The sequence below is a fragment of the Myxine glutinosa genome, chromosome 7, assembly GCF_964187855.1.
Source record: "Myxine glutinosa chromosome 7, kmMyxGlut1.1, whole genome shotgun sequence".
In the NCBI taxonomy this organism is placed as follows: Eukaryota; Metazoa; Chordata; class Myxini; order Myxiniformes; family Myxinidae; genus Myxine; species Myxine glutinosa.
In genome coordinates this window covers 70863891-70869890 of record NC_136267.1, presented here as the reverse complement: position 1 = coordinate 70869890, position 6000 = coordinate 70863891, and positions in this window count along the sequence as shown.

Here is a 6000-nt window from a genome sequence, read left to right as displayed (position 1 = left end):
TTGGCAAAAGGAATACGTCTGACAAGTCTGATCAGAGCTGCATTTTCTCTGTTGGAGGTCGCCCTTGGTTGTTCATATCAGGGCCTGCCTTTAAATATCGTTGGTTTGTTGATGTTTGCGGACCAATCTGCTTATAACGGTCCGATGGAAGCCAAGTTTAGGTCCATTTTCTCTACAGGATATCCAGCATTGTACCGCCCAATAATACCTGTGCATGGAGGGTTCTTATGTTTGAAAGAAAATCCTACTTTGATTCAATTTTTATTCATCCGCCAATGAAGTCGTTATTCCCCCCTTTTTTCTTTTCTTTTTTTTATTACTATTATTTTTTGTATACAAGATTGAGGCTCGTGTAAGAGCTGACACATTAAACACACATTAGCACATAAAACACAAAAAACATAAACAGACACATAAAACAATAAAGGGAGGGGCAGATAAGATGGGGGAGAGAGAGGGAAGCACACAAGCACAACAGTAGAGAACAGGGTCTTCGGAAGATCCGTGGAGTGGGGGGTAGGGGGTGGGAAGAGGTACACTGTATAAAACAAATTGCATGAGAGAAAGCAACAAATTGACACTACTAGGAATTTCGGGAATGAATTCGGAGATTGAAAGAGGGGGATTTGGGGTGTATTAACAGGGGTAGAAAAAATCAAGGTTTTGGATGGGGTAAGACAACAGATGGTGGTGAACAGCTGTTTTAAAGACCTGGAGGGATGAGTGGGATTGAAGAGAGTGTGGGAGTTTGTCCAGAGGCGGGAGAAAAGAGGAATAAAAGGGTGAAGGTGAGCAGAGAGTCTTGATTTTGGCAGTTTCACCAGAAGAGGGTTGCTGGCATTTCTTGTGTGTCCTGTAGGAATATTTGGCAAATACAGCACAGACAGAGCTGGAGGAGCTAGGCCAGAGATGAGTCGGTAGAAGACCGAAAGACCACCAACCTGCCTGTGGTGAGCGAGTGAAAGGCCCTCGGAGTTAGCTTCATCGCGGGAGGTACCAATGATCCTGAAAGCTTTGGTTTCTGCAGCGTGAAGCCGAGCTAGGTGTGAGGCACCAGCCCAGAGGGGAGAGCAGTATTCCATCAAGCTGTGGATGAAAGCTTTGTATGTGGTGAGTAGCTCAGAGGTGCCAAGGAAGGACTTCGATGGAGGATGCCCAGTCGGCGCCTAGCTTTGGAGGCCAGATTGGAAATTTGGTTTTCCCAAGAAAGATCATTGCAGATAGTGAGACCCAAGAGCTTAAGTGACAGAACTTCTTGGAGAGGATTGTTGAGAAAGTAGATGGGAGGGTTTTCCAAATGGTCTTTTCGGAGAGACATAGTCAGAGTGTGAGATTTGTCAGGTTTGAAATACATGTTCCACTTGTTTGAGCAGTTTGTGATTTTGTCCAGGTCTGCAGAGAGTGAAGAGGCTGCAGACTGACAATCTGAGGGTTGAGATTGAAGCGGCAGAGAGTGGATCAGCAAAGCATCAGCTGATGTCAGCATCAGCAAAGAGATAGAGAGGATTTTTCAGGGAGTCGGAAAGATCATTGATGAATACCAAAAAAGCACAGGGCCCAGAACACTGCCTTGGGGAACTCCAGCCTGAACAGGAAGGGGAGATGAGAGAATTCCATTCACGGCCACACGTTGACTGTGACCAGAGAGGAAGTCCACAAGCCATGCGTGGAGATTTCCATGGATACCATAGGAGGAGAATTTGGTGAGCAGGGTGGGGTGCCAGACTATCAAAGGCACGAGATATGTCAAGGGAGATGGCTGTGATTTCCTGTGTGGTGTTGAGGACCTCCATCCATTGTTGAGACAGCAGAGGCAGCATGTCCAGAGTAGAATGACATGGTCTGATTCCAAATTGATGATCAGAGATCAAGCCATTGGAGAAGAGGAAGGATTTAATATCAGAAGCGATGATGGCATTCCATGACCTTGCTAATGATTGGAAGCAGGCTGATTGGTCTGTCGTTGCAAGGATCTGTTTTTGCACCTTTTTAATGTAAAGCGGTGATGTTGGCTGATTTCCAAGCAGATTGTAGATGACCATAGATGACATTAATCCCCTTGTTATCCATTATTCCTTGCGATATCTCCGGAGCATTATGTTTATCCCTTGCATTATGTTTTCAGGTTGTCTGTCTGTACGTCTGTGTCTGTCCGTCTGTGTCTGTCTGTCTGTGTGTCTGTCCATGATACGTTACCACAATACCTTAAGAACGGCTGAAGGGATGTAAGTCAAACTTGGTACAAGTATGTATAATGATGCTAAGATTTACTGATTAGATAATGGGGTCAAGAGATCAAAGATCAGAGGTCCAGTTTGGTAAAACTTTTGTTACTGAGCTAACTTGTGAACTGGTAATGGGATTTTGACAAAACTTGGAATAAGCATATATTATGATGCATAAATGAACCAATTCGATTTTGGCATCAAGAGGTCAAAGGTCAGAGGCTGTAATAGGTTTCCGTTGTTGCGATAGCTTAAGAACAGTTGAAGGTAACCAAGTCAAACTTGGTACAAGTATGTTTAATAATATGAAGATAAATGGATTACATTATGGGGACAAGAGGTCAAAGGGAAGAGGTCCTGCGATGTAAAAATTGTGTCACTGCACTAACTTGTGAATGGGATTTTGATCAAAGTTGGTATAAGCATATATTCTGATGCAAAAATGAACTGATTAGATTCTGGCGTCAAAGGTCACAGGTCATGTCAGATAAAAATGTGGTACTTCAGAACAGCTGAAGGGGTTTTTTTTTGTTTTTGTTTTTTTCATCACAGACCTTCCTGTGAGCTCCCTGAATCCATCGTTGATGGTTTCATTGAAATCCGTTTTCCGTTCTCAAGTTCTCGCACAACAGATACACACACTCCTTTTATATGGATATAGATTTGCAAATTAGTAACTTGTAGTTGTGGTTAACAGTTTTTGAGATGTATATTTGGAGTCAAAAAAATATCCTTCCATGCAAACAACTTTTAAAGTTATGTAGACGACGACTCATTGTGCTGATGTTGAGGCTGCAGTGTGAACTTGATTTATAAAAGGAAAAAGGTCTTGGTGATTGCTCACGGTCATTGTACCATGACTTTAGGTGACGCTTTGGCACCTCTATTGTGCTTGTTTTGAATGCTCTTCGACCATTTCAGTTCCCCTCTGCCCCCTCCCATCTCAGTGATTTATATTGCAGGCAGTTCACAATTGTGCTTCTCTCACGTATTTTCGTACTTCACATGTACCTCGTTTCTTGATAGTCGTGTAGCACATTTGCTTGCAAGCTGAGATGTTAAGACTTGCAAATTTGTAATAATGAAATACCGGGAATCATTTTACACTATTAGGGGTGTTCACACTATTTGGAGACGTGAAATAGCTGCAAGACATTGACAGCCAACTTAACTACAGGTCATGTTTTCCATACTTGCTTGTGTTTAGTTAAATAAAGACCTGATGACTGGACTGGTTATATCTTTGATTGTTGTATGCTTCATTACCTATACCATGGGTTGGCAGGATAACACAGAGGTACGACACTCAACTTTGAGCCTGGGTTAGAACCCCAGCCTGGCTGTAAACACTCATCCTGGTGTTTCACAGTCAGGGTGAAGCATCAATGTGCATCAATGTCCCTCGGATGGATGTAAAACTGAATGTCACTTCTGCTAGTTTTGTTGGATGTTAAAGATCCCATGGTGTCCTTCGCGAAGAGAAGGCGACCTATCGGCCAGCACCCTAAACAAATTATAAATCCCCTGCACTAACCCACAGGCCCTATCGGTGACAATCACTGCATCGGTGACATAGCCGCATCTTCAGCAAAGATGCAGCCCAGCAGTGCTGTGCTGTAGAAGAATGGGATGCAAAGGACCTACTGTCATGGGCAAAAATATTGGCACCCTTTCACTTTTTTCAAATAATGCACCATTTCTTCCAGAAAATTCTTTAAATTAAATTTTTTTTTGGTATCCACACATGTATTTCATTTGTTTGCAGTGGAACAAAACAAAAAAAGGTGAAAAAATTACTAAATCTTAGCTTATTCCACACAGAAATCCTAAAATGGCCTGGACAATATTATTGGCACCTTTTAGAAGTTGTTAGAAACAATGAAATTTCAAGCAGGTGATTCTCATTTACTTTGGAATTGAACTCACCTGTAGTGAGTTGCAGGTGCCTGCAATATAAAAATCACTCATTCAACCAGTTTGAATAGAGAAAAGGAGTTATTCTGCTGTTTTGTTTCACTGTGTGTACCACAATGAGCATGGAGACAATAAAAAAAAAAACAGATAATTGTCTGAGGAGGTCAGACACAATATTGTAGCCAAGCATGGACAATCACAAGGCGACCAGTTCATCACCAGGGACCTTGATGTTCCTGTGTCCACCGTACTCAATGTTATCAGGAAGTTTAAGGCCCATTGCACTGTAGCCAACCTCACTAGACGTGGCCGCAAGAGAAAACTTGATCGAAGATTGCAGCGAAGGATTGTTCGAATGGTGGAGAAAGCACCTCGATCAACTGCCAAACAGATTCAAGCTGACCTTCACACACAAGGTACGACAGTTTCATCTTGCATCATCTGTCGCCAACTCGATGAAAGGGGGTTCTATGGTAGGAGACCCAGGAGGATCCCACTACTGAGAGAGAGACATAAGAAAGCCCGACTGGAGTTTGCCAAAACACACCTGAACAAGCCAAAATCCTTCTGGGAGAATGTCCTTTGGACAGATCAGACAAAAGTAGAGCTTTTTGGTAAAGCACATCATCTCTATGTTTACAGAAAACAAATGAAGCCTTCAAAGAAAAGAACACCTTCCCTACAGTCAAACATGGAGCAGGTTCAGTGATCTTTTTGTGCTGCCTCTGGCACGCTGTGCTGCCTCTGGCACGGGGTGCCTTGAATGTGTGCATGGAATCATGAAATCAGGAGATTACCAAGGCATTTTGAGTGCAATGTTCAACCCAGGTTCAGAAAGCTGGGTCTCCGTCGAAGGTCATGGGTCTTTCAGCAGGACAATGACTTCAAACACACTTCAAAAATCACCCAGGAATGGTTCAAAACAAAACGCTGGACTGTTCTGAAGTGGCGATCAATGAGTCCAAATGTAAATCCCATTAAACACCTGTAGGGAGATCTGAAAACAGCAGTTGGGAGAAAGCAACCTTCAAATGTGGGAGAACTGGAGTAGTTTACAGAAGAAGAGTGGGCCAAACTGCCAGTAGAGAGGTGTAGGAAGCTCATTCATGGCTATAGGAAGCGATTGACTGCAGTTATTTTCTCCAAAGGATGTGCTACTAAATATTAAGTCTCGGGTGTCAATAATTTTGTCAATTCCATTTCTTTTTATTTTCTGATTTAAAAGGATATAGTAAGTTCTGAATCAAAAACAAGGATTCTGTAATATTAACAGTGAAATAAAAAATTGTGGAGACCAAATACTTTCGTCAATTTCAACTTATTTTTTTAGAGAAAATTGTGAGTTATTTGAAAAAAGTGCAAGGGTGCCAATATTTTTGGCCACGACTGTATACCATGATGACATGTTAGGTGCAAGGCACAAAATGTTGTTTTCGTAAGTAAGTGCATGCTTTAAAGCTTTAACTTTACATGTATGTGTATTGTGTAGTTAACTTTATCATGTACATCATTACTTGGTTTGTGGTTGCTGTTAATGGTTCTTGATTGCATGCAAATGCAACAAAGACCAGCGAGTACATCTTCTGTCCATAATTATTTGTCCATAATTGCTCTCAACTGCGGATAGTGTGTGTGTGTGTGTGTGTGTGTGTGTGTGTGTGTGTGTGTGTGTGTGTGTGTGTGTGTGTGTGTGTGTGTGTGTGTGTGTGTGTGTGTGTGTGTGTGTGTGTTTGTACGTACGTACGTACGTACGAACAGTATTGTACATTGTGAAGAAGACAAAACTATGGAGGCATCGGTGTATGTCAGCATGCCTTTATGTTCGCCTGCACTCATCTAAATTGTGAAATTTGCATATGCA